Consider the following 27,847-nt stretch of genomic DNA (forward strand, 5'->3'; position numbering starts at 1 on the left):
GACCCCCAGGGTGCCTCTGTGGCCCATTAACCACACCCAGTGACTGGGGTCCACACACACACCCAGGCTCACTACACCTTACCTCTGGGCCTAGCTCCTGCCTCAGCTCAATCTAGAAACTCACCGCCATCACTTTGCCCAGGTGCTCTGGTGTCACCCGCCAGCTATGCCGGCCCCTGGCACAGCCCCGGGGTGCAGGCAGCTAGGTGTGGGCCCCTGGCTCCCAGCCTGCAGGCCTGGGGCTGACCAAGCCCTGCTTGGGACACTCACTCCCGCTGTTTTAGTGTGCACTCTCCGTACAACGTGAATTTTGTTTGCCGCAGCTGGCATTGTGAGCGGCTCAAGTGTCCAAAGGGAAAACAAACAGAACCGCTGGCATTTTTTCCTACCGTCACATTTTCCCTCTCAAGTCTTGGGGAGCACGGCGCGAGCAGCTTTTGCAGAGGTGGTGACATCCTTAAGGAAACCACCGCCCTGGGCTCGCCTGTGCACTGCCCAGGGAGCTGTTGATCCCGTGAGAGTCACACCCACCTGCTCCACGGCACCCCGCGGTTGTGGGGTCCAGGAGAAGGCCCTTCCCAACAGCAGGCCCACACCCCAGCTGCTCCGAGCAGGCCCAGGTGGGGAACGCTCCCTGCAGCCGGGACCGATGTTCTCTCCGCCCAGGTGTGGGAGGCTCAGGTGCAAAAACAATGCGGTCATTCAGCAGAGGCAGGTGGTTTCATTGCAACACAGAGCGAGAGGAGCTGAGCCAGATGGCGGCGAGAGGCTGGGCCAGCCGTGGACGGAAATGTGTTTCCAGAGGGAAGGAGCCGGCCAAGTGCTGTGCATGCTCCCAGCCTGGGAGCCGGCGGGTGCAATCCAGCACCGCCAAAGACTTGCGGCCGCACCCAGCCTGCCCATGTTGCCAGCCCCCAGGGGCTCCCTTTGCAGAGTGCCCCTCAAACCCAGCCCCTGAGGGCTCTGTCAGGGCCCTCCAGGAAGGTGCTGGCTGCTGATGGGTTGGGGCAGGCATTTTTTTTTTTTTTTTTTTTTGACAGGCAGAGTGGATAGTGAGAGAGACAGAGAGAAAGGTCTTCCTTTTGCCGTTGGTTCACCCTCCAATGGCCGCCACAGCTGGCGCGCCACGGCCGCCGCACTGCGCTGATCTGAAGGCAGGAGCCAGGTGCTTCTCCTGGTCTCCCATGGGGTGCAGGGCCCAAGCACCTGGGCCATCCTCCACTGCACTCCCAGGCCACAGCAGAGAGCTGGCCTGGAAGAGGGGCAACCGGGACAGAATCCGGCGCCCTGACCAGGACTAGAACCCGGGGTGCCGGCGCCGCAAGGCGGAGGATTAGCCTAGTGAGCCGCGGCACCGGCCAGGCAATTTTTTTTTTTAAATATTGATTTAGGGACTGTTGCTGTGGCAGTGGGTTAAGGCCCTGGGCTGAAGCATCAGCTTCCCATATGGGCACTACTTTGAGTCCTGACTGCTCCATTTCTGATCCAGCTCTTTGCTAATGGCCTGGGAAAGCAAGAGAAGATGGCCCAAGTGCTCTCTCTCTCTCTCTCTGCTTCTCCTCTCTCTGTGTAACTCTGACTTTCAAATAAATAAATAAATATAAATCTTTAAAAAAATTGATTTATTTGAAAGAGTGACAAAGAGAGAGAGGGAGAGACATAGAGAGATCTTCCATCCACAGGTTCACCCTCCAAATGACTGCCAATGGTCAGGGCTGGAATTGGTGGAAGCCAGGAACCAGAAACTCCAAACAGGACTCCCACATGGGTGCAGGGACCCAAGTAGTTACGCCATCTGCTGCTTTCCCATGTGCATTAGCAGAGAGCTTGATCGGAAGTGGAGCAGCCGGGACTTGAACCGGTGCACCTATGGGATGCTGGCACTGCAGGCAGGGGCTTAACCTTCTCTGCCACAGTTCTGGCCCCTGTATGAAGTGTAGGTGGGGAGGTTATCTGTATTCAGGTCTGTCTCCAGTTTCATTCAGTGAACCCTTGCCAGGGCCCAGGTACCATCTGCCAAGGGGTCCCCAGCATGTAGCACGGTGTGTGTGTGTGTGCATGTGCGTGGCTTGAATCAGAACAGGCCTGGAAGTGGGGAGGCAGGATGAGAAAGCAGTCCCACTGAGACGAGGCGGGGGAGTGGGGGTGGGGAGGAGGAGCAGGCGTGTCCTCGCGTGCACACGCATGTGCTCTGTGTGTGTGTGTGTGTGCGTGCTCATGGCGGTGCTGAGCAGGCATTTCTGCCACTTCTGCTGTCCTAAATGCACAGAATGGAGATCGGTGTGGGTGGAGGGGAGGAAGCCACCAGGCAGGCAGGGCGGCTGGAATAAGAGCGGCCCGCCCGGAACGCAGCAGGCCTCTCCCAGGGCTCTGGCTCGAGGCACCTGCAGCTCCTGGGCTCTGCTCACACCAGGCTGCCTGTCGGGGATTTGAGCCCCTGGCTGCCTGAGGCTCTGAAGCAGGGAGACTCTGCGTGGTTGTCCTCGAGGGCCTTGGCTGGAGGAGCCCCCAAGGAAGTGCAGCCTCTGCAGGGACAAAGGATGAAACCGCCCGTGCTGGCGTCTCTTCCTGCTGCTCTAGCGGCACCGCCCACGGGAGCAGGAATGTGGCAGACACGCAGGTAGGGCCGCTCTGCCCGGCGCTGGTGGCCGGGGGAGCACAGGCAGGGGCAGACTTGATCGGCAGCAGGTCTAGGTTTGCTGGGACTTTTGTACGATGGATGGTGGGGAGCCCCCTTGAAGATGAAGAATACGAGACTGCAAATGCAAAAAGTGGCCCCGGGCCTGGGACGGCATCTGCATCTTGGACTTCAAGGGCTTCCCAGTCAGCCAACCTCTGGTGCACCCTACACGGAAGCAGGAGGCGAGCATAAACACAGATCCTTCAAAATGCCATGGTCAAATGAAAAGAGACACTTGTTTTGGTGCAAGATGTTTGAAATCCACAAGTTTGTGGAAATGCATATTATAAAAAAAGCATGGATTTTACAAAGATTATTTTTTTACACCAAAATGAATGCATCCTTTAATTATTTGACCATGAACTTTCTGAGGTACTGTTGTTATTAGCTTCCTGTGGCTGCTGTAACCAAATCTCACACACCAGGTGGAATAAAACAATCGGAATTTTTTTTTAAAGATTTATTTATTTATTTGAAAAGCAGAGTTACAGAGAGGCAGAGAGAGAGAGAGAGAGGTCTTCTATCTGCTGGTTCACTCCCCAGATGGCGGCAATGGCCACAGCTGAGATGATTTGAAGCCAGGAGCCAGGTGTAGAGACCCAAGGACCTGGGCCATCTTCTACTCTTTTCCCAGGCAGTGAAAGACAGCTGGATCGGAAGTGGAGCTGCCGGGACTCAAACCGGCGCCCATATGGGATGCCGGCACTGCAGGTGGCAGCTTTACCTGCTATGCCACAGCGTCAGCCCCCAACAATGGGAATTGAATTGATTGACTCACAGTTCCAGAGCCCAGGAGCCTGGCATGGAGGCATCAGCAGGGCTGCGCTACCTCTGACACTCGCACAGGGCTTGCAACTCTCTCTGGTCTCTGCCTTTTGCTCTCACGGGGTGTTCTCCCTGTGTGCCTGTACCTTCACATGGCCACCTCCTTTTTCTCGTTTAAATTTCTACCCACTTATTCAAAAGGCAGAAAGAGAGAGAAGGAGAGGGGAGGGAAGGAGGGAGGGAGGGAGGGAGAAAGAGAGAGAGAGAGAGACTTCTCATCCACTGGTTCACTTCTCAAATGCCCACAATAGCTAGGGCTGGGCCAGGTGGAAGCCAGGAGCTAAGAACTCAATCCAGGACTCACAGGCAGGGCAGGGCCCTAAGCACTTGAGCCATCACCTGCTGCCCTCAGCTAGCGCCTCAGCAGGAGACTGGAACCAGGAGGGGAGGAAGGACTTAACCCAGGTTCCCCTGTATGGGGTGCAGGCTTCCCAAGGGGAGTCCTAGTGGCCGAGTCAAATGCGCACCCCCCCAGCATGGCTGTCCTCTCATGAGGACACAGTCACATTGGACTGAGGGCCCACTCTTCTCAGTGTGACTTCTCAGTAAGTAATTACGGCTGCAGTGACTCCCTTTCCCACCAAGGTCACATTTTGAGGTTGAGGACGTCAACAGGTCTTTTTTTCAGGGCGTGGTGTGGGCACAATGCAACCCACAACAGGCGGTCGGAGGGAAGGGGGCGGTTAGTGGTAGAAGCAGCGGGAGCCTCTGGAACCTTCAGATGGGAGGATCACCAGTTGCTGGCTAGATGAGCGCTGGGTGGACCTGGCTGGGGGTCTGGCGGCTCCGTCTGTGCTGTTGGTGTCTTTACTCCCGTGGGCCCGTAGCATCACATTGCTGGTCCCAAAGAGCCCTGTAGTTCCCTCAGAAAGAGCCGCCATGCTGCCCTGTGAGTGGGGAGGAGCGAGGTCCACAGAACAAACCCAGCGCTGAGACGCGGTGGTCCCCTGTGGCTGAGAGTCCCCAGGCTGGTGCAATGCAGTGGCCGGGTATGTGCCCTCAAAACAACGCAGGCATACCCAGAGCCCTAGAACCGTGAAGCACCACTCCCAGATGCCCACCAAAGGCTGCACACAGCCGGGTAAAGCTGCGGATGACTTGGGCTGCACTGTGTCACTGTTTATGGTTGCCTTCCTCCAACAGGTTTTTCCCTACGATGACGTTTTGCTCACTCTCCCAGTCAAATCGCTATTTCCCGAGCACACGGCAGCATGAAGGGCAGGAGCAGGCTCGGAGCATCTGGGTGGCAGGAAGAAGCCAGGCTGGGATGAAAAACAGACAAATCCCCCCAACATGTGCACCGTGCGTCCACTCAGGGAACCCGAGCCTGCTCGGCCAAGGTCAACCCACGGCTGGCCTGCTTGGGCTAGCATTCTAAGGAACGGAATGCTAGAGCTGCTGGGCCACTCGCCCCACGTCATGTTCCAGGGAGATGCACTCAGCGTTCAAATGCCCCCAGCACGGTCCATGTGTGCTGAGTGAGTTGGCCCTCGCCATCCAGCTGTGCCCAAGGCTGTCGTGTGCAGTGGCAGCCACAGGTGGAGGTGGTGCCCCGCTGGTGAGCCGTGCGGGGGACAGGCCACGTCTTGCTGGCCCTGTGACACGAGGGAGGAGCGGGCACACGAGTCAAGGAGAGGAAGGGGTTCTGGTTCTATCGGTTCTGTGGTTGTTTGGATTTGAGACCAGGTGGCAAAGTCAAAATGGCCGTTTGGGGCAGGTGTTTGGCCACAGGGGTGAAGACACTCCGGGGAGCTGGATTCAGAAGCTAGAGCCAGGATTCAGACCCAGCTACTATGATACGGGACATGAGCATTTACGCCACTAGGTTAAACATCCACTCCCTAAAGAAAGAGTTTTTAGTTGACTGAGCAAGCGAGTAGAGAAATAAATGATGTATCAAAATGAGAGGCATGAAAACAGGAACAGACAGAACCCAGGTCAACCAAAGCCATCCGGGAAGGCTCCCTGGGGGAGGGAGACCGGGGCCAGGCAGCCGAGACCAAGGACTGCTTTTTCTGCCAATGATCTGGGGAGAGAAAGCCTCCTGCTGCTGGAGATGCCGGGGGCTCAATCCGTGAACGCCGTCAGCCCGGAGACTCTCAGTGACGGTTTTCACAGGGGACCAAGCCAGAGCCTCACGCAAAGGCTCTGGGGGTTTGAGAGGGTGCAGGTGGAGGCCGTGCGGAGCGGGTTTGGGCAATGCTGTGCACTCATGTCCGACTCAGGCAGTGGGGCGCCCAGTGGGTGTGCTCAGGCCCTGATGGGTTTTCACCAGGCCTCTTGATTTCCCCTTTGAAACACCTACTCCCAGGGTCCCGTCTTGACTCCCTTTCAGACTCATCCAGGCCACACGGGCAGATCAAACTCTCACCGCATGCTGAGCACTCTCCCTGCAACAGTGCACGGCAAGACAGGTCTGGTCCCGGCATCCCGCAGCAAGGGAGACGCACAACACACAAGCAGATACGTCGGCTGCTGGTGTGAAAGCCACGAGGGACAGTCACCAGGGCAACCTGATGGAGGGGCGGGGAGGTGGTCAATCAGAGAAACCTATAGGTCAACGCATGTCCAAAGCCAACCAGCAAAGGACAGGGAATAAAGTATTAGAATTTTATCAATTGAAAACTGAGAAGAACTGCTACCAGCAAGAACTAACGTGGTTTCACTGGGTGAGGGGTTCTCTCACTTAAGTACAAGGATAGGCAGCCTAACAGCCCATCAGGGGCCTAGCTCTTTCTTTGTAGTATCTGCTTCTAGCTTTATAGTTGCATCATGGGTCAAGATGGCTGCTAGAGCTCTAGCCATCATATTTGTGTTCCAGGCAGGAAGAAGAGAACGGGAAAGGGGCAATGAGGGGAAAGCCCAGTTACCTGCTTCCTTTTGTGGGAACTTTCCTGGAAATTCCACCCAGTGAATTCTCACGCATATCTTGAACCAGAACTTGATCTGACAGCCACAAGATATAAGGGTGGCAGAGAGATGTAGCCTTCGGGCTGGGGCTCTGTCATGAAGTTACTGAGTAGCTAACTGGTCACCTCTGCCTGCCAGAGACCAAAGGATGCTTCTACACCTTGCATTAAGGTCAAGGGCACCTGCTCCTCTCTTCCCCGAGGAATAAGGAGGGAACCTGTTTTTTTCTTCAAAGTACTGACAGTCGGTTCAAGATACAGCGTCCTTATTCCTGTGCCGAGTGCATGTTACCTTATTTGGAGAAAGCTTCCTGCAGATGAGAGTCCCCTGGCAAATCCCAATAGGCCCTCAGTGCCATCGCAAGTGTCCTCGCGCGAGAGAAGCAACGGGATTCTTGAGAGACACAGAAAAGCAGAGGAGGCGTTGTGACCGGGGCGGCAGAGACAGGCGTGATGTATGTGGCCACCAGCCAAGAGCGCGTGGAGCCACCAGGAGCTGGGAGAGGCGCGGAGCCATGGCCCTGCCAACTCCTCCATCTCAGGCGCTGACTTCCGGGACTGGGGGAGGACAGGTCCTGTTGTTGGAGCCACCCAGGCTGTGGAACTTGTTCCATTGGCCTTAGCAGCAGAGCACAGGCGTGTCCCAGCCCAGGAATGCCAGTGGGGGCACATCCTATTCTACCAGCAGATGGAAGAGCTGGGAAACAAACCAACAAAAAAAGTTAAGAAATCAAATCTCAACAAAACCAGCAGCAAATGGAACAAAGATCAGAAATGAGACAATCATGCTGCCCTGATTTGAAGAAGTAAATCTCAAAGGAGAAAAATCTACAAACTTAGGCATATAAAAATTGCAAAATTTCTATAATAAAAATGAAGAAACAAAAGTACTTAAAAATTTATGTGACTAGGGCTGGCATAGTATTGCAATGTGTAAAGCTGCCTCCTGCAGTGCCGGCATCCCATATGGGCCCTGGTTCAAGTCCTGGCTGCTCCACTTCCGATCCAGCTCTCTGCTAATGGCCTGGGAAAAGCAGTGGAGGATGGCCCAAGACCTTGGGCCCTTGAACCCACAAGGGAGACCTGGAAGAAGCTCCTGGCTCCTGGCTCCTGCCTGTTGTGGCCATCTGGGGAGTGAACCAGGAGATGGAAGCGCTCTCTCTCTCTTGCTCTCTCTAGCTCTCTCTCTTGCTCTCACTCTCTGTAACTCTGACTTCCAAATAAAAAAAAATCTTTTTTTAAAGATAATACATGCAGGCCGGCGCCGCGGCTCACTAGGCTAATCCTCCGCCTAGCGGCGCCGGCACACCGGGTTCTAGTCCCGGTCGGGGCGCCGGATTCTGTCCCGGTTGCCCCTCTTCCAGGCCAGCTCTCTGCTGTGGCCAGGGAGTGCAGTGGAGGATGGCCCAGGTGCTTGGGCCCTGCACCCCATGGGAGACCAGGAAAAGCACCTGGCTCCTGGCTCCTGCCATCGGATCAGCGCGGTGCGCCGGCTGCAGTGCGCCGGCCGCGGCAGCCATTGGAGGGTAAACCAACAGCAAAGGAAGACCTTTCTCTCTGTCTCTCTCTCTCACTGTCCACTCTGCCTGTCAAAAAAAAAAAAAAAAAAAAAAAAAGATAATACATGCAGGCCGGTGCCGCTGCTCACTAGGCTAATCCTCCACCTTGCGGCACTGACACACCGGGTTCTAGTGCCGGTCGGGGCGCCGGATTCTGTCCCAGTTGCCCCTCTTCCAGGCCAGCTCTCCGCTGTGGCCCGGGAGTGCAGCGGAGGATGGCCCAAGTACTTGGGCCCTGCACCCCATGGGAGACCAGGACAAGTACCTGGCTCCTGCCATCGGATCAGTGCAGTGCGCCGGCCACAGCGCACCGGCCGCGGCAGCCATTGGAGGGTAAACCAACAGCAAAGGAAGACCTTTCTCTCTGTCTATCTCTCTCACTGTCCACTCTGCCTGTCAAAAAAAAAAAAAAAAATCCAAAAAGATAATATATGCAAAGGACTAAAAAACTAGAGAAAGAATTGGTTCAAATTTTTTAGAAAAACAGCTAGACCCTAACATAAAAACAGAGGAAGGACAAGTGTATGAGGGCATTTCATAAACCTCATAGAGGGAGCAGATGTTTGGCTGAGTGGTTAAGACACCCACATCCCACGTCAGAGTGCTGGGGTTCGATTCCTCACGATGCAGGCCCTGGTGGCAGCTGTGATGCCGCGGGAAGCCTGGGTTCCGTTCCTGGCTGCTAACTTCAGTCCCAGCCCTGGCTCAGGCCCCAGCTGCACTGTGCACTTGGGGGAATGAAACATAGCATGGAAGCTCTGTCTCTCTGCCTTTGAAATAAATAAAGAAATTTTCGGCAGTTCATGGAAAATGGGAGATCTTCAGAGTTCATAGGGAATAGCTACTAAGAAAAACTATGCATGGATCTCAATATTTTTTTTTTTTTTGCACCACAAGTATCTCATTTTTTAATTCCATTTTCCCATGGACTTTAGAAACAGTTCTCACACAGGGAGTTCAGTTCATGAACATCCTTACTTTGCATTGCTTCAGGCTCTCTGTTACTCTCTAGAGAAACGCCGTCTCAGATCCCGGCACAGATCCTGCAAGAGAGATGTTATACGTCCATTTTATAGGTGAGTAAGCTGAGGCCCATGGGTACAGACAAAGCTTCGGGAGATGGAATTTGAACCTAAGTTGAGAGAAGAATTATCAATGCCGGTCATCAGCCAGCCATTCCTGACCTACTGCTACTCTTCGGGAGTGTACTCCAGGCTACACATGGGGACATAAAGGTACACTTCACTGCTTCCTTCTGCTAGGAGAACCGGAAACTAAGGGGGCAGGGCCGGCGGGAGCAGGAGTGAAGAACCCAAGCAGGTGCATACCGGATTCACCCACCTGCACGCAGCACTTAACATCCCAAGGCAGCAGCAGGTCGCGGTGTCCATTTGTTCATCTGCCTGTTTTAATATTTATTTAAAAGGCAGGACAACAGAGAGAGAGAGGAGAGAGGTCTCCCATCAGCCAGTCCACTCCCCAAGTGGCCTCAGGAGCCAGAACTTGGCCAGGAGCCAAGAACTCCATCCGGGTCTCCCACATGGGTCATCTTCCACTGCCTTCCCAGGTGCATTAGCAGGAAGCTGGATAGGAAACCGAGCAGCCAGGACTCAGCTGACACTCTGACCCGGGGACAGTGACATCACAGGTGGCGGCTTAGCCCACTGCGCTGGAGCATGGGCCCCTGTACTGTCCACTTCGGACTGCAACTCTCCAATTGCAGCAGAAGCCAAAGAGATGTCCATGTCCCTCCTGTAGGAGCGCGCTCCTGGAATGCGCCTTAATCAAAGACCCCCAAAGGAGACAACAGAACCATAATACTCCTGAAAGAAGAGGAAACTGGAGGGAGGCGAGAAGCATTTTGGGGCAAGCTGGGACAAAAGCACCAGCCATGGGGACTGACCTATCAGCAGGGCCACAGATACAGTTCAGCAGGTCTGATCAGCTATTTGTGGTTGAAGCCAGGTTCCGCATGCACCCGCCCATTCCCTGCCTCTGACTCACCGGCCCAGCCCATCCTGGTCCAGCAGATGTCTTTGTGGCCAGGTTGGTTTGTGGCCCCATCGGTGCGCAGCCAAGACAGCCTGCGGGAGGGGAACATGTGGTCATGGGCCGGGGTACATAAGCATGAGGTGTGCATCAGCCACTAAAAACATGCTCAGGAAGGCTCTGTGGAAAATGTGTCCCAGATGTCCACGAGCCGAAAGATTTAATGCACGAGGCAGCACAACTCCATGGAACATCGCAGTAGCTGTTCAAAAGGTGACTTTGAAAACCACATAGCGACATGGAAAAACAGGAGATAGTGCGATAAGCAACACTAGCCAAATACAGAATCACGTGTGAACAAGCTACAGAGGGGTGTCTCTGTTTCTCACATGTTCTAGGATGTTGTATAATTTATCATGATAGAAATGGCATGTATAGGGGCCGGTGCTGTGGTGCAGTGGGTTAAAGCCCCAGCCTGAAGTGCCGGCATCCCATATGGGCGCTGGTTCAAGACCCGGCTGCTCCACTTCCGATCCAGTTCTCCGCTATGGCCTGGGAAAGTAGTAGAAGATGGCCCAAGTGCTTGAGCCCCTGGACCCACGTGGGAGACCCAGAAGAAACTCCTGGCTCCTGGTTTTGGATCAGTGCAGCTCTGGCCCTTGCAGCCATTTGGGGAGTGAACCAACCTCTCTCTCTCTGTGTCTCTACCTCTCTCTGTAACTCTGCCTTTCAAATAAATAAAAATAAATCTTTCAAAAATAGCATGCGTAGAAACAGGAAGCAATTTAAAAAATTATATTGGCATAAGTAATGGAAACCTTGATTTTTCATTCATGTAACTCTAGCGTTTCCCACCCTACCCTACTTGGGGTACGAGCCAAGCTTTGAGAAAACAAATCCATTTCAAAGTTAAGAGAACATTTCAAAACCAGTAGAGAAGTAAACGCTTCTTGAATGGCTCCAAAAAACGTAGCTCGTGGTGCTGGTGGTGATGGGTGGAGAAGCAGGCATGGCGCCCCCTCTCATGCCTCTGTGTTGGCCGCGTGGATGGCTGCCCGTGACTGCCCCCACTTCCATACACGCTCCTCCTCCAGAGAGGTGGAGACTGCTTTGACCTCCCTTCGATGCTGGCTGGCCTTGTGGCTTGTTTGGGGCCTGGGCTGTGGGCAGCTGCTGTGCAAACAAATCTGCCTGCCTTGAGAGAGAGCGAGAGCGAGAGCGAGAGCGAGAGAGAGAGAGACACCACGTGAGGAAGGGCTGCTGCAAAGAAGGGGATTCAGCTCAGCCAGTCCCCTGCTGTTCCAGTCACCCCACCCAGCTGTCTGGCATCCTGCAGCTCCAGTTGGAACCACCCCAGTGAAGACTGGAATTGAGCCGTCTACACTGAACCCGGCTCCAGCAGCAGAACCATAACAGCTCCACATGGGCTGCTGTCGTAACTACGTTTGGGGCTGTTTTGTTGGGTGGCGATCGCTAACTGCCACAACTGTGATCTTCAATGCACTGAGGGGCTTTGCATTCCCCTCCCACCAGCACAGCCAGGCCCTTTATAACACAGAAGGAATGGATTCAGCTGAGAGCAAGCAGAGGCGAGAACAGGCACGGCCAGAGCCGAGGCGCACAGGGGCACACGGTCAGTCCTTTCTGTGTGCTGATTCAGCTCATTCTCACCACGGCCCAGAGAAACCATGGACTCGTTCAAGGTCACAAACAGTGAAAAGAGTTGGGGTTGAAAGCCAGGCCATCTGCAGCTCAAACACACTACTATTTTTTGTTATGGAACACGAGAAAATTAAGGAGGCTAAATGCTGGCTCTTGAAGGCGTTAGTATAGAGAGCACCAATGATGGACAGTTATCAGGGGAGGGCCTGGGCTGGCTCTCTTGCCGGCATGAGAGAGCCCAGGCCCAGCTCCACGGGGTGCTTCTGTCTACACAGCCCCCAGGGTGCACCTGTAGCCTCCAGACTCCTGGAATGGGGCACTTCCCTGGCCTCACCCTCAAAGATGGGTGTAGAGGGAGTCAGGTAGCCCAGATCCCTCACATCCACTTCTGTACTCATGGGTTGTACCAGAGAGATGCTGAACCCTCGCAGGCCTGGACCAGCCCTGGGAGGCCGGCACGATGCAGCCCAGGAGCCCAAGTTTTTCTGACACTTCTATGACCTGTGGGCTAAGGACATTTTCTACTTTAAAAAAAAAAAAGAAAGAAAGAAAGAAATGCAATTTTAAAAAGATTGATTGATTTGAAAGGCAAGGAGAGAGAGAGAGATTGATTCCATCTGCTGATTCACTCCCCAGCATCCGATGGAAGATAAGGGCAGTAGCTAACCTTGCTTCAGATTTTAGCTAAAATTTTTTTTATTGAGAAGATCTGCATTGAGGGAGTATTCTGACTGTGCAAACATGGAAACTGAGGCACCAGGAGACCCAGAAGGCCATGGTTCTGAGTAGCTTCCTCTTCTCTTTCGGGGAGGCGGGTTTGGTGAGCCTGGACCAGACACGTAAGGGGAAATCGGAACAGGTCCCCAGGAAATGTTCCGACAAGTTCCGATCTGCTCCTCCAGCTGCTGACTGAAAAGGCGTGAGTTCTGTGGTGTGACCAGCACCCACCTCACACATGGGGGAGCTCTCTGGTCTCAGGGAAGTCCCTCCTGCCCTTTCCCGGCCAAGCCCTCACCCACGGGGCCAGTCACCATTCTGATTCCACCTCTTTTGTTGAGTTTGGCCTGGTATTGAACTTCGTATACGTGGATCACACAGGAAGCTCTCACGTGTGCCCAGCTCTGCTCGCGTGTCTACTACCAGCCAGGGTAGCTGGTTTCCTTCTTCATTGCCAAGCAGTATTCCCCACCAACAGCCATCTGGTTGATCCGTCCTCCCGTTGCTTGGGATTTGGGGTTATGCCCAGGGTGGGGTGCTGAGAGTGGAGCTCCCATAGGAGAAGCCTTCTCCACTGCTAGTCTAGGGCGCTGGCCTTCTGTCATGATGACCGTCTCGTGCACTCTCAGTGAGGCACCTGGGAGCCTCCTGTCTGGGTGACCCCTGGCTCCCCAGGTCCAGTCGCCATCCCTGGGAGCCCTGTTTGGATGTGTCACTCACTTGTCCCCAGAAAGACACTGTGATTCGTCCACACCTGCTCTGCCCTAGTCAGTCGGAACTGTGGCTTCTTCCCCTAATGCCTGAGGCCTTCCATTGGGGCTGTGGGGGTGTAGGGGTGTGGGGGGGCAGGGCTGGTGTTAACCTGAGGTTCCTGCACCCATCTCATGGGCACAGGAGCTGCCAGGCCCTGCTGCCACCCTCTCCTCCCGCTCCGGGTGTGAGCTGCTATAAATCGGACTCACAACTGGCATGAGATCAACCCTGGGCGGAGGGGTGGGGAGTAGGGGGTGGGGGGTGGAGGAGAGCTGTGCAGCTGGGTGCTTTTGGAGGTGGAGTCTGTGCCACCTAACAATGGGTGTCCCTCACCCGGTGGCCTCATCTCCTGCTCCTCCCACTTATCTCCCAGATCCACCCTGAGGGAGGAATTAGGAAGTGACACTCCCTCCCGGCTCTGTGTTTTATTTTCAGCTCCCCGGCCCCTTCGCAGAGGTCAGCCTGGCCAGGGTTCCTGTCTGGAAGCTGGGACCGTCTGCATCAAGAGAGCGCAGGTGCAGAGCGCCAGCAGCCGTGACTGAGGCCAGCCCACACTTTAGCCCACAGGATCCTAGGGATCTGTCTTCTGGGACCTGCAGCCTCCGCTGTCCCCACGGCCTCTCAGAAGGGGCCTGGCTCATGCTGTGTCATTGGATTCAAGCCAGACGGGGCCAGATCTGTTTCTCTTCACCCTGCATGGTCCAGGCTCCGTGAAGAGTGCCACTCCAGAAAACAGAATCAGGAAGTGCCTGGGCACATGCAGAGCACCTGTGTCGCACAATGCCCTGGCCAGGTTCTCAGCAGTCATCCACTCCAGCGGCACACGCATGTAGAGACGGAGGCACAGAGAAGTCAAGGACATAGATGGGGGCAGCATTGTGGCACAGCAGGTTAAATTGCCACCTGTGACTGCCAGCATCCCACGCCACTCTGCTTTCAATCCAGCTCCCTGCTAAGGCGCCTGGGAAATCAGTGGTTGATGGCCCAAGTGCTTGGGCCCCTGCACCCATGTGGGAGACTCAGATGGAGCTCCAGGCTCCTCCTGGCTTCAGCACCAGCAGATGGAAGACCCCCACACCCCATAATTGCCTTTCAAATAAATGATAGATTAGATAGATGGATGAATGGGTAGATGGATGGATGGATGGATAGATAGATAGATAGATAGATATGGGTGCTGGGACCCAATGGCGCATGTCTCACTGTCAGACTAGGCAGCCTGACCCTAGAACGGCTACTTCCTGCAGTTGGTTCCATAAACACCATCCCTGCCGGATGCCCAGTGGAACAAAAGTGTCCTAGGATCAAACGTGGCCATCGCACACGGCTTCAGTTTGTAGGAAAGGCTCTGAGCAGTTCTGAAGTCGAGAGCAGGTGCACTAACTCGCCAGGGCCGTCATCCCAAACTGCCACGAATGCTGTGGTGTCAGCAGTGAACTGTGCTGTCTCCCAGCTCTGGGGGCTGCAGTCTGAGATGGGGGCGGCGGCAGGGGCCATGGGAGCCTGGGTGTCCGGCCTCCCCTCCGGCCACTGCACATCTGAAGGCATCTTCAGAGTTCTGTGGCTCAAGTGAGCTTCCCTCCCTCTCTGCCTCCCTCGTCACAGGGCCTTGTCCCTGTGTGTGGCCCTGTGTCCACATTTCCCATTTTGATAATGACCTCAGCGCTATCGGAATAGGGCCCCGCCCTGTTCCAGCGTGACCTGATCCTAAGGTGAGTCATTGCATCTGCCCTGACCCCATTTCCAAAAAGGATCATGCTCCGAGGTGCTGGAGTGTAAGGACTTCAACATAGGAATTGGAAGGTGGGGTGGGGGTGGGGGTGGGGGTGGGGACACAGCTCAAACCCCCGCACCAGAATTGCAAACTTTGACTTCAACTTGTCGGGATGCAAAAGAACTTGGAGCAAGCCCAACACACACTCCCAGCCCAAAAGGACAGCCACACTCTGCCAACCTCCCCCAAAACTGTTCACCAGGTGTCCCTGGAGAAGCGGGTCATGGGTCTGGGACGTGGGTCAGACACCGCACACCAGGTGTGACAGGTGGAAGTCATGGGGCAGTGTGTGGGCCTGCTGAGCGCCCACTGCGCACACCCCTCACTCCACACCCTCTGGACAAGGGCCCAAGGCTTTCTAGGAGGAGAATGGCCCTGGCAAGGCCCTCCTGCTGATCCCAAGGACGGAAGTGGAGGGGACAGGAAGAGGAGACCCTTAGAACCATGTGCCCAGCTGCCCCTCAACAAATCAGTGCATTTGACGCCAGCATCTTATTAACCAGAGCCTCACTCCAGGACCCCAGTAGGATGCCTGGCCTAGGATATTATTGGCACAAAGATCGTATTGAGGAGGACTAGAAGGGCAGTGTTTCGCCCGGAGAATCAGCTGGGCTAGACAAGAAGGGGGCCGGGGGGCTCTCACATCTGGGAGATGAGGGTTGAAACGAAAGGACGTGTTGCACTTTCCCCTCCTCCCTTTCCTCCTCCTCCGCCCCCTCCCCACTTCCTCCCTTGGTCCCTAACCAGACCCTTCTCTACTCCTTGCAATACAAATGGCAAAGCACATAAGCTGCACAGGGCAACTATGAAACAGATAAGAGGAAAGTTCCCCAAGACTTCAAAGAGCCCCCCACTTTTCTGCCAGCCACCTCCTACTCCGTCCCCTGGGTAGTGGCAAAGTCTCTCCTTAACTGGATAAAAATCTGAGTTCTAAACATGCCCGGCGCGCAGTCCCTTCACAAGAATAGACTGTCACGGACCTCTATGCTTCCAATAAAGCATCCTGTCTCTGTTGAGGTCAGTCTCCGTCTCCTTTTGGCGTCTCTCCTGTCAGAGGGTACGAAAGGCCAGAACCCCGAGCTATTGCAGACCTAATAGAAATAAGAGTAAGTTTGAACTTTAACATATCCTGCACGTCTCAGAGAAGGAGAACACACTGGCAAGGGTGAACTGACAAGTCTTTCCTGGACACCTGGGAAAAGCAATTGTGGGACCAAGAAAAATGACTGCAACTTACTTCGGGGCAGGTGGCAAGCCAGCAAGGAAGTAGCCCAGGATAGAATGCAGGTGGACGCTGTCTATACAGGTGTGGAGAGTTTTAGCCGCTAGCAGACGGATGGCCCAACCACGGGGCACAAAGGTAGCTACATGAGGGACAGCTGGGCTCCACGATGTTCTGTGGGAGCTGCTCTAAAATGGCGCCAGCTGGCTGGTAGCCCAGAGCTCACAGCAAATCTGTGATGTTCACACACATGTGATGTTCCAACACACATGGATGTCTCTGCCGTTCCCTCTCCCACTCTGGAAACTTCTGTTTTCTTCTTCTTCTTCCTCTTCTTCTTCTTCTTCTTCTTCTTCTTCTTTTTTTTTACAGGCAGAGTTAGAGAGACAGACAGAGAGACAAAGGTCTTCCTTCTGTTGGTTCACCCTCAAGCCGAAGCCAGGAGCCAGGTGCCTCCCCCTGGTCTCCCATGCGGGTGCAGGGCCCAAGCACTTGGGCCATCCTCTACTGCACTCCCTGGCCACAGCAGAGAGCTGGACTGGAAGAGGGACAACCGGGACTAGAATCCGTGGTGCCGGCGCCGCAGGCAGAGGATTAGCCTAGTGAGCCGTGACGCTGGCCCATGTTTTCTTCATTAGTCTAGCAAACACAGAGTGCCTAGCAAAGGGAAGAAAGGGCCACTGGCTTAAGAGTTGGGAGTGGGACTAGCGCTTGTGGTGTAGCAGGTAAAATCACCACCTGCCCTGCTGGCATCCCATATGGGCGCTGATTCGAGTCCTGGCTGCTCCACTTTCCATCCAGCTCTCTGCTATGGCCTGGGAAAGCAGTGGAAGATGGCTCAAGTCCTTGGGCCCCTGCACCCACAAGAAAGACACAGAAGAAGCTCCTGGCTCCTGGCTTCGGATCGGCGCAGCTTTCACTGCTACAGCCATTTGGGGAGTGAACCAGTAGATGAAAGACCTCTCTTTCTCTCTCTCTCTCTCTCTGCACCTTTTAAATAAATAAATAAATCTTTAAAAAAAATAAAAGAGAGCTGGAAGTTTGGTTTCAAGTTTGGTTTTACCTGATCGTGGTGTGACTTCAGCTGTTCATTAAGGAGAAGAATCAAAGTGGAGGCTTGGGCATCAGGGGGATCCATTATGTGAAACGCCTGGCACACAGTAGATGCTCAATAAAATGAGCTCCCGTTGGAAGACGTCCTTCCCTGTGAGGACTCGGCATGGATATCAGCTGCTTGTGAGCTGCCTCGAAGTGCAGAGCCTGGCCAGACAGCGGCAGACATAGGGCAGCAGCATGGAGTCCTGTTCTCTTCCTGCCACTTCTCCCCCTGCATCGGTGCGGCCACCTCGGGAGCTGAAAGGGAGGCTGCCCCTTCTCAGGTGTCTTAGCTGCTGGGACAAAGCCCCGCCCTGGCAAGCCACGTTTAAGGCAGGACGAGGGTGCGACCACCGGAGGAGTGGTGCCTTTCCCAGTCCTGTGTGCACACACGCTCACCCCTACGCCCCCAAAGGAGCTGGGTGGGGTCCCCTAACCCTCTGCTTCCCCAGCCCTGTGTGCACACACAGCTCACTCCACAACCCCCAAAGGAGCTGGGTGGGGTCCCCTAACCCTCTGCTTCCCCAGCCCTGTGTGCACACACAGCTCACCCCCACGCCCTTAAAGGAGCTGGGTGGAGGGCCGGCGCTGTGGCTCAATAGGCTAATCCTCCACCTTGCGGCGCCGGCACACCGGGTTCTAGTCCCGGTCGGGGCGCCGGATTCTGTCCCGGTTGCCCCTCTTCCAGGCCAGCTCTCTGCTATGGCCAGGGAGTGCAGTGGAGGATGGCCCAGGTGCTTGGGCCCTGCACCCCATGGGAGACCAGGAAAAGCACCTGGCTCCTGGCTCCTGCCATCGGATCAGCGCGGTGCGCCGGCTGCAGCGGCGGCCATTGGAGGGTGAACCAACGGCAAAGGAAGACCTTTCTCTCTGTCTCTCTCTCTCACTGTCCACTCTGCCTGTCAAAAATAAAAAAAAAAAAAGGAGCTGGGTGGGGTCCCCTAACCCTCTGCTTCCCCGACGCTTCAACCTAGGAGAGTGAACTTCCTTCAGCCGAACCTGCTCCCCCCACCCCCGCCTGCTTCGCCCAGTGCCTTCCCCTGTGAAGCATTGAAAACCCCTGTCTTGGGAACCCATTCGTCCCCCGTCACCCCAAACTTCCCAGCCTTGGCGTCTCCCAGCAGCTCCCCTGCACCCACAGGGTCTCCCGGCCCTGCACACTGGGCTCACCTTTGCAGAAAGAGCTTCACATCCACGCTCATGCACCCCTGCCGTGGTGCCCGTGCCCATTCAGGGCTTGTGGAGGCAGAAGGTGGTGGCAGGCAGGCCACTGGATAGTTGGCAAACAAGGGCTCAGAGTGAGACCCCCAGCCAGTCTCAGTCTCCCCGGGGCTCTCACAGCATCTAGCTTTCCTCCCTGGAAAGCTACAACAGAGAGTGGAGGTGCACGGATGCCTTCCCCTGTCCCATCGGCCCACAGAAGCCCTGGATCTTCAACACAGCAGGGCCCAAGAAAGGCAGCCTGCAATTTATTTGTCTTAATCTAGTCTGTGCTGCAGGAGCAGACAAGGTGATTTCTACTGAGCGAGCAACCGATGAAGAGCAGAGGAGGATTTTCTATAGCTCTGGAGTCTGGGGGGCCAGGATCTAGGAGCAAGGGCTTTCTTGCTTTGTCATCCCATGGCTGAAGGCGGAAGGGCAAGACAGCCTGTGAGAGACACCGAGGGTCTGCACTCGCCCTCTCGTCAGGAACCCGCTCCTGGGATCACGGCATGCAGCTGCCATCGGGGCTTGAGTCCAGTGAGGAGGCCAGAGCCTGATGCTCTGCCCTCCCAGCCCCATGCCCTGGGCGTCGGCGTCCAGCACAGGAAGTCTGGGGCGCGTGGGAACTTCCAGATGTGGCTGGCTCTCAGGAAGCGTCTCCAGCTCCCTTGGATCTGCCACAGCTCCGGTCAGTTCACAAACCTCTCTGCCAGGAGGGACGAGGCCGGCGGCTGGCCACAGCGGTCTGGAACCGGCCCAGCCACGCCATGTTGCACAGAGAGCTTTCCTCCAGGGCAGCTTGGAAATAAACCACGCCCCGAGGCCCCCAAGAAACCCCACTGAGCCTTTAAGAGTCAGAGTGAAGGCCTCGGGGCCCCCAGCTGCATAATTTTTTGTCTCACATCAGTGCTGGGACTGCCTTCGAGACTTTTTGGAGAACCTGGCACATACTTGCATCAGTAAAGGCTTAGGCTGTAGCCAGATGATTCTGGACCCCTAGTCAACCCCTAAGCCCCTGTCTTAATCTCTGTTAGCCACACATCAAATACACATCTTTCACATTGCATTATTTCTCGGAGTGGAACAGTGGAGAAACTCCTAGTCCTTTCTAGAATTTCAAGGAAGGTTCTCCATGGGCTCCATCAGCCCCCCCCCCCGCCCTGAGGCCTCGGGCCTGGAACGGGCGTTGGCTGAGCACGGGGCACTGCACAGAGCGCTGGCCACAGCCTGCCCATTGTGCTCCTGAGGTCCCTCCGCACTGGTCGCTTGTCTGCTGTCACGCTGAGTCCCTCTGGCCGTCACAGTGCCCGTCCCAGGACTCACAGTCAGAGCGCACTGTGCCCTGCACTTGGCACCAGTTCACTTCCCTCTCATCAGAAGCCTGCAGTGGGCGTCTCCCCAGGCTGCCTCTGCCTCTCGCCCGTCACAGGGCTCAGAGCGCCGGCCCGGGCGTCCCAGCAGCAGTGATAAATGAGTCGGTCAGACCGGCTTGCTTTCTTGCAGTAAGATTATTCACGCCTCCCTGGCCTGCTGCCTGATGGAGGCTCATGAATCAGATGAGCGAGAGGGGCCCTTGGGAGTCTTCCCACCCCCCCACCCCCAAGTAAAAGCACCAAGGCCTCCGTGTCCTCTGATGCGTGTCCCACCTGCCGCGCGGAGACAGGGAAAACCTAGGCACTGATGGAGCTCCACCGTGCTACACCTGTTGGGGGCCAAAAAACCCCAGGGCCCAGGGCCCAGGGCCCCCAGCCAGGGTCCACTTTCTGAGTGACACATGAGCCTAGGGATCAGAAGTCAGGGAGGGTGGGCCGACAGGCAGCTGGGGGTTCTCTCCACTCCTCCCTCCCGCGCTGGCTTTCAAAGGCGACACTAATCATCTTGGCAAAGCAGGATTTTCCTGGTGGTGCCTGAACTCCGGTCTCCCTTCCGGTTGGCTCCCGAGAGCCTTCAGCAAACCCGATCTGCTCGCCCTGCTGGTGGCAGAGCCATGCCCACAGGGACTGACTTGGTGGAGCTGGGGATGTGACAAGGGAGCTGCGGTTGCCCTCTGCCCCAGAGCCACTTCCTGTCTGCTGCCCGCCCAGGTGCCTGGGTGCTCTCAATTGTGTCCGTGCTTCCTCCTCCGGACCTGAACTCCCGGCACCGGCCCACAGGGCACGGAGCCGCGTGGAACTCGCAGCGAATGTGCTGGTGCCGAGGCTGGGTCCTCCTCCCACTTGTGCATTCTCTCGAGCGCCCACCACTATTTGATGGAGGATTTGAACATAGCGGCTGCAACCCAGCAAAGAGATCCTGGGAGCAAAGAGTCGGAGAGCATCGTGTCTGCTTCCACGGAGAGGAGGAGCCCCAAGGTGACCAGCAGGGGAAAGAGAGGGCAGGGGCGGGGAACATCTCGCTCCAGCTCACACAGTCTCCAGAGCCGGCCCCCACCCCAGTGCCTGCTGGTTCCCAGTCACTCCTTCAAGGTATCATCCGCTCTGAGGTTGTGCTAAATCCAGAGCAGTGAGCAGTGTCTGAAACTACTTGGAAATCGACACGAGTGCCCCTGTCTGCTGCCCACACACCCACCAGCAGGGGAGCTCCTTGGGGCGTGGTGGGTTCTCTCATGCCCACCACTTCCCTACGCCTGGACATGGCTGACACATAGTAGGACCTCAACAAATAGTCGCTGATGGATTGATAGACCCGGCCAGTGCCCCTTCTAAGACTCTGACCGGCCTCCAGTGGTGCCACGAGCCGAGGGTTTATGAAGAAGCCCCAGAGACTCTCCTGGGGACGACTCCTGGAGTCTCCTCCTGAGACTCTTGATGAGTGGACCTGACTGGTCCCCAGCTGGACAAATGAGGCTTGGCACACACAGTGGTGACCTCACCCACCGCGAGGCAGGAAGGACTGAGGGATTGCTCACTGCTGGCCAGTGTGGCACCGCTGGGAGTGCCTTCTGCGTGGCCTCGCAGTGGTGCTGAGAAACCAAAGGCAGCGGCAGAACCGCGTGGGGTGCAGGGGTGCGTGGTGCACGCTGGTGCACGTGTGCAGGTGCAGAGAAGAGGGGCCTGGGGAAACCCGCGTGTTGCAGGGAGCACCACGAACTGGGGGACTGGTTTGGGGTGTGGTGGTCAGGGAGGGAGATGCTTACTTTGTCCAGTGTGGATTTTTTTTATCATGCAAGTGTTTGAAATGAAAACTACCGTGCCTAGACTTTAAAAAATAAAATCCTCTCCTCCGCTCACTGAAGAATCCAAAATAGGTATCCCATCCCCACCTGCACCGCCTTCTCACTTCCTCCTCCACCTTTCTTCCTGTTCTGCCTACACAGACCTAGCAACTCCAAACTACGGCTCAACCCGTGGCACAGTGGACAGATCCAAAGATACAGAGGGAGGCCCTGACTCCAAGTCTTTAGTCGGCCCCCTAAGGCATGAGGTCAAAGGTGTCATTGGCAAAATAGCAGCACTGGGCTCCATGCACACAAATTGCCCCCTCCAAGCCCAGACAATCCCTGGCTGTTTTACAACCTGCTGTCTCGGCTTTCACTCTTTTGGAAAGTGAACATCCGGGTCTCCACAACAGGCCCCTCCCACAGCAAACCTGCAAGGCCCTGACTGCACTAACCTGCCCGCTGCTGGAAGCTGGGGGCTCCCAGACTTTGGGTTGTGTCCGACTCCCCCTCGAGAGCTTTTCTCTCATTTCCACCCCACCGGGAGCCCTTGGGGTCTACCTCAGCCCAGGGAGGGCACCGGGTGAGAGGGTAACAGAGGAGCTGGAGAAGGAAGTGAACGCCTTAAAAAAACCAACTGAATTTATCGTGTCTGTATTTTATTATTATTTTTAAAAGGTTTATGTGTTTATCTGAAAGGTGGAGTGACAGAGACATACAGAGAACCTTCCATCCACTGGGTCACTCCCCAGATGGCCTCATCAGCCAGGCTGTGCCAGGCCAAAGCCAGGAGCTTCATCCCAGTCTCCCGCATGGGTGCAGGGGCCCAAGCGCTTGGACCCTCTTCCACGGCTTTCCCAGGCCATAGCAGGGAGCCGGGTTGGAAGGGCACTCCTATATGGGATGCCAGTGTCACAGGCAGGGGCTCACACCACTGAGCCACAATGCTGGCCCCTGCGTCTTTATTCTAGGTCATGAGCTGCCCAGGGACTCAGACACCCCTGCTACGCAAAGATCCACAGCTGGTGTCACTGTAACCAGGCTGGGCTGAACAACTCCCCAAATCCTGCTTCCATGGGCTGTTACGACCCTAGGGCCTCCTTCTGGAAGGGCCTGGGGCAGGGGGTACTGGGGGGTAGGGGTGGGCTACAAGACAGACATGCAAGTCACCAGCACCAAGACAACACCAGAAGTCAGTTTTTGGCACCGTCTCTAAGTGCCAGGAAGCCGGCCGGAGCCTGGGCTGTGTGGACAGCAGGTTTCATGGTTTCATGGCCCTGTGGCTGCTGGGAGTGGAAGGGCTGAGGGGAGGAGGGGAGCAGAGGCTGCTGCTGGCAATGGCTCTGAGGCCCGGCACACAGGACAGATTCAAACAAACTGACTTGAAGTACTGGAAACCCCCACACACTTTCCCAGAGAGTCGCCCAGCCTGCAAGTCCAGTTTGGTGCATGGGCGGAGAGAAGAGAGTCCTCTTCCACAGAGCTGGGCTGCAGAGGAAGCAGAGTGAGGAGTGAGGCATCCCCAGGATGGCACGGGCAGCCCGTCCCTGCCGCTCAAGCCCAAGCCCGCGTGTTAGGGGGTCATTCCAGGAGAGGCGAGGAGCAGGCTCCCCACCGTGCCCGGGGAGCCCCTGCAGGGGCCAGGTGTCTGTGAGAGCTGCCCCTCCCTGGGACAGTGCCCACAGCCCCACAGCCCTTCAGCCCCGCCAGCCCTGGCCTCTCTGCCCCCAGCATGGAGAGGGGCAGTCAGAGGGCTGGCTTTGGTGACTTCCCTGTGTCTAGGTGGGGCCTGACATGTCCTCCATCCCAGGCAAGGCTGACCAGCTGCCCTGTGGCCTTCTCTTCTGTCTGGACTATGCCTCGCCTGGGGGGTGTTTGTTGTATGAGCCTGGGGTCCCTTCTCTGGGGAAGACCCCTCTTGGCCTTGGAGGTACTTTCTTCCTCTCCACCAAGGGGAAACCCTAGTCCCAGCTACTTGGCAACACAGGGCTTCCCTGGACATCCAAGGCACACATTTCACACCCAGACACCCAGGGCCCACAGTTCACACCCGGACACTCAGGGCCACACAATTCACACCCGGACACCCAGGACCACACAATTCACACTTGGACACTAGGACCACAGAATTCGCACCTGGGCACTCAGGTCACCACCCCTCCCCCTGCTCCTCCTGCCTCAGTCAGAGCCTCACCCCCACCACCCCTGCCCAGGGCACAGCCTCCCACCACTGTCCGCCCCCAGACTTTGTGCTCACCCCACACCTCCAGTCTCCCGAAATACCCCACCACTGCCCAGCGTGCGTTCTGTGCTGAGTGGCTGCCCCCTCATGCAGAGTCCACAGGGTCCCTCAGACACCCCCAGTCCCCCCTCCCCCTACAGCCTCACATCTCTGCTCCCTGCCCAACCACCCAGGCCACCACCTGCCTCCTGGCCTTGACCCACACGGATGCTCCAGAAACACAGACCTCTCGCAGGCCCCTGGCCGCCCTGCGCTGGCCCCATGCAGCTTCTCTGGTCGGACAAAACTCAGACACAAGCATCACCTCCCGATGCTGCCCGGGTGAGCCCCTCTTCTCTGCCTCCCAGGTGAAGACACGCCCCTCTTTCTTCTCCACTGCGTGATGCTGCTTGATTGTCAGCTGCCAGCACACACACACACACACACACACACACACACACACTAACACTGGGCAGTGGCTTCCTGAGTGTTTCTCTAGCGCAGGTCCTAGCCTATCGCTGGCACTTGGCTGACCCTCGGTGAAGGGGACAGGAAGACAAGGAAGAGGGAGGGGCCAGGTCAGATGCTAAATGACGCCCAAAGCTTTTCTAAGACAGAAGCTCTGCCCGAGGCTCAGGGGGACAGCAAGGGGGGCCCCCGATTTCAGGCCCCACGTGGACAGGCAGGCACCCGGGAGCAAGCCCTCCTTAGATGTATGCCCTTGTCTCTTCCTCCCCTCCCTCTGGTGCTGAGGCTTCCTGCACAGCGCCCACTGCTCAAGTTCAAGTTTGCCCCCTGACTGACAGCTAGCTTCAGGGGCTATGTGCTGGCTGCGGTGTCCGCCATGCCTCGGGCACTGGGCACAGCACCACCATGCCTGTCCTCAGAGAGCCTGCAGTCTAGGAGGAGAAGCAGACGATCCGTGTAATATGATGTAAGTCAAGCCCACTTACCATGGGGCGGGCTGTCAGGAAGGGGAGGTGTGGCTCCTCACAGAGGCGCCGGTCCCCAGAGCCTGCACCAAGCGCCTCAGCCAAGCGGTGGCCCCTGCCCCGCCCCCAGCACAACGTGGCTGCACCCAGTGACACAGACTGCACAGCCGCTCTGAGGGGAGCCATCCTCAGGAAACGTTCCTGCCCGTCCTCAAGGGGCTGAGCGTGGCAGTGGTCACCGCACAGCTGTGTGCAGTGCAGGGCGTGTGAGTAACCTAGGTGTCCAGCGGCAGGGGAGTGGAACAGTGTGGCGGCCACGCGCTCACGTGCCCTATGCATCACAGCTGAGCAGCCAGATGCACATGGAGTAACACAGAGATCACAAAGGCAGGGTGAAGCCTGGAGGAAAAGATTCATAGCACGCGCCCCTTCATGTAAATCACCAGCACCTCTACACACACACACACACACACACACACACCAATCGGTGATGTATTGTTATGGGGATGTAATTATATATAGAAACATGGAGTTACGGGTAGACACACGCCCCACGTGTACACAAAGTGTAACACTCGGGGTACCTGCTGGGAGAAGAGATGAGGAGTGCAGATGAGAGCGGAATGGGTGAGATACCTTTTTTTAAAAAAAAAATTTATTTATTTGAAAGGCAGTAACGGGGGAGAGGGGATCTTTCACTCACTATCTCACAAATGCCCACAACAGCTGGGGCTGGGCCAGACCTAAGCCAAGAGCCAAGAACTCCATCCTGGTCTGTAGCAGGGGCCCCAAGTACCAGAACCAACTTCCACTACTCCCCCAGGGGCATTAGCAGGGAGCCGGATTAGAAGCAGAGCAGCTGGGACTCCAACTGTCCCCCGTACAGGATACTGGCATCACAGGCGGCCGCTTAACCTGCTGGCTTTGCCCGAGCAGATGGTGACTATGTACTAGGAAGTGGGATTGTGGCAGCTTCATTCTCTGCTCTTGGGGTCCAGCACAAAACAAGAAACTGGAAACCATCATACCTAGTGAAATAAGCCGGTCCCCAAAGGACAAATACCATACGTTCTCCCTGACCTGAGATAACCAACAGAGCCCCTAAAAGGTAATCTACAGACGTGAAATGAACACTTCGAGATGCAATGACTTTGAACAGCCTGTGTCTCGACTGATGAGGAACAGTTCTCTTTTTTTCCATACCCTTTGTTGAACTCTTGGCTTAGTATAGACTTGATCATATGTGTATAACGTTAATTGAAAATAGATCTTATTCAAAAATAAGAATGGGAATAGGAGAGTGAGGAGGAAGAAGGGTGGGAGTGAGGGTGGGAGGATGCGTATGGTGGGAAGATCATTATGTTCCTAAAGTTGTACTTATGAAATGCAAAAAAAAAAAAAAAAAAAAAAAAAGAGAGAGAGAGAGAGAGAGAAAGAAAAGAAACCTGCACAGGTCCTGACTTCATGGGGCCTCAATGATTTTATCCCATTTTTCTTTTTCAGTGACCTCATGAATTGTTCCAGCTCAACTCTTCACTTTAGGGTTAAGGAGCCCAGGCCCAGAGAGGGCATGTGAGTTGTCCTGATCACACAGCTCCTCCGTGGTGAGCAGAGGGGGTTCTAGCGGGCTCCAGCCGCCAGCTGGCACCCTTCCTGTGCCAGGTTCTGTTTCCGGAGGCTCAATCCAACACTGCCGCCGTTTGTCTAAAGGGTGTGGCTGTGTTTACCTGAGCACAGGCGCCCCCAGTCTGAAGCAATGCGCCGGGGCCCTTCCTGTGTGGAGTTCAAGGTGAAGACCTCATAGGGAGTGGGGCGGCCCGGGCACTGCTTTCTCTTTGTGGTTGAATGTATTCTCCTTCCAGGACGACTGCCCCAAAGCTCTGATGAGCTCACTGACTCACCTGGGCAGGTAGGCGCAGAACCTGGCTGGGGCTGTAACCGAGCCTGAAGCCAGGTGGGAGGGGATGATGTCACCGTGGTGCGGAGGGCAGGAAGAGTGATCGCACAGTTCCTGGTTTTCCCACAGCCTGTTCACCATCGGCCTTGGCCATGACCTGCAGAGAAGCCCTTGTCCTGCGTGGGGATGACGTCTTCCTACCAAGGGCTTTGCAGCAAACCCACAGACCCACAAGAGTTGGTCAAGTTTTCAGACAGTGATTTTCCTGGAGAGAGAGAGAGAGAGAGAGAGAGAGCGCAGTAATGCCAGGGCGCCTCTGCTAAGAGTGGCTTCCCAGGGAGCTTCTGTCTCCGCTGCACCCAAAGACACATGACTCAGGTATTTTTATTGTTAAAGGCCAGTATATACCCACTTCTCATAAGGTAGATTTTCTTTCATTCTTTTGAAAGATTTGTTTGAAAGTCAGTTACAAAGAGAGAGAGAGACACACACACACAGAGATGCAGAGAGAGAGAGAGAGAGATCTTTTAACTGTTGGTTCATGCCCAAATGACTACAATAGCTGGGGCTGGGCCAGGCTGAAGCCAGGAGCCAGGAACTTCTATCTGGATTTCATCCATGGGTGCAGGAGCACAAGCACTCCGGCCATCCTTTGCTGCTTTCTCAGACAAATTAGCAGGGAGCTGGATCTGAAGCAGAGCAGCCAGGACTTGAACCGATGCCCATATGGGATGCCGGTGTTGCAGGTGGCGGCTTAACCACTACGTCACAGCACTGGCTCCAGTGAGAATGGATTTTCAGCCCTGCACAAGCCCATATTGCCAGCACCCTGATCATGAGCCAGGCATTCCCAAACCACATAAGATTCCTCATCACGCCCACCCCCTGCGCACCACTGGGCAGCCACTGTCCTGACTCTTCCCTGCACAGACGAGTTTCGTGTCCCCAGTTTCAACAGCGGCCAGGGAAACCTATGCCTGTTGGCTTAGCTCGACATTTGGGCTCCCAACTGACTTGGGATGTGAAGCTTTGGGCAACGTCTCCCTGCCATGGCTGGGCCACGCCGCCGGGTCCATCTGTTTCCACACTGAGATGCAATCGAGTGTCTGGAAAATCTCCCAAGTTAGTGATCGAGCTGGTGACCAGCAGAATGAAAAAGGAAAAAAAAATAAAGGACGTTTTTTCCCTGGAGGTTGTGTTTGCATTCAGGTTGGATCCATGGCAAAATGCCAACCAGAGTGGAAGGAATCCT

General features: G+C 55.7%; 2 long non-coding RNA genes across 4 annotated transcripts; both read right to left on the bottom strand.

Annotated features, from left to right (window-relative positions):
* Positions 1-3,139: 3,139 nt before the first annotated feature.
* LOC149124990 (uncharacterized) lies at positions 3,140-17,044 on the bottom strand. Of its 3 annotated transcripts, XR_016211865.1 has the most exons (5): positions 16,106-17,044; positions 9,978-10,057; positions 9,315-9,376; positions 8,952-9,016; positions 3,171-7,111 (listed from the first exon to the last, which is right to left on the bottom strand). It is a non-coding gene; the product is annotated as an uncharacterized LOC149124990 (long non-coding RNA). The 3 variants fall into 3 exon arrangements; XR_016211864.1 differs by lacking the exon at positions 9,315-9,376; XR_016211866.1 differs by lacking the exons at positions 8,952-9,016; positions 9,315-9,376 and having other exon boundaries at positions 3,140-7,111.
* A 5,143-nt stretch (positions 17,045-22,187) lies between these two features.
* LOC149124991 (uncharacterized) lies at positions 22,188-26,858 on the bottom strand. The gene is made up of 2 exons (XR_016211867.1): positions 26,600-26,858; positions 22,188-23,033 (listed from the first exon to the last, which is right to left on the bottom strand). It is a non-coding gene; the product is annotated as an uncharacterized LOC149124991 (long non-coding RNA).
* Between the last annotated feature and the right edge of the window lie 989 nt (positions 26,859-27,847).

This window comes from Oryctolagus cuniculus, chromosome 8 (assembly GCF_051225735.1).
Source record: "Oryctolagus cuniculus isolate XC-2025 breed Fujian yellow rabbit chromosome 8, ASM5122573v1, whole genome shotgun sequence".
In the NCBI taxonomy this organism is placed as follows: Eukaryota; Metazoa; Chordata; class Mammalia; order Lagomorpha; family Leporidae; genus Oryctolagus; species Oryctolagus cuniculus.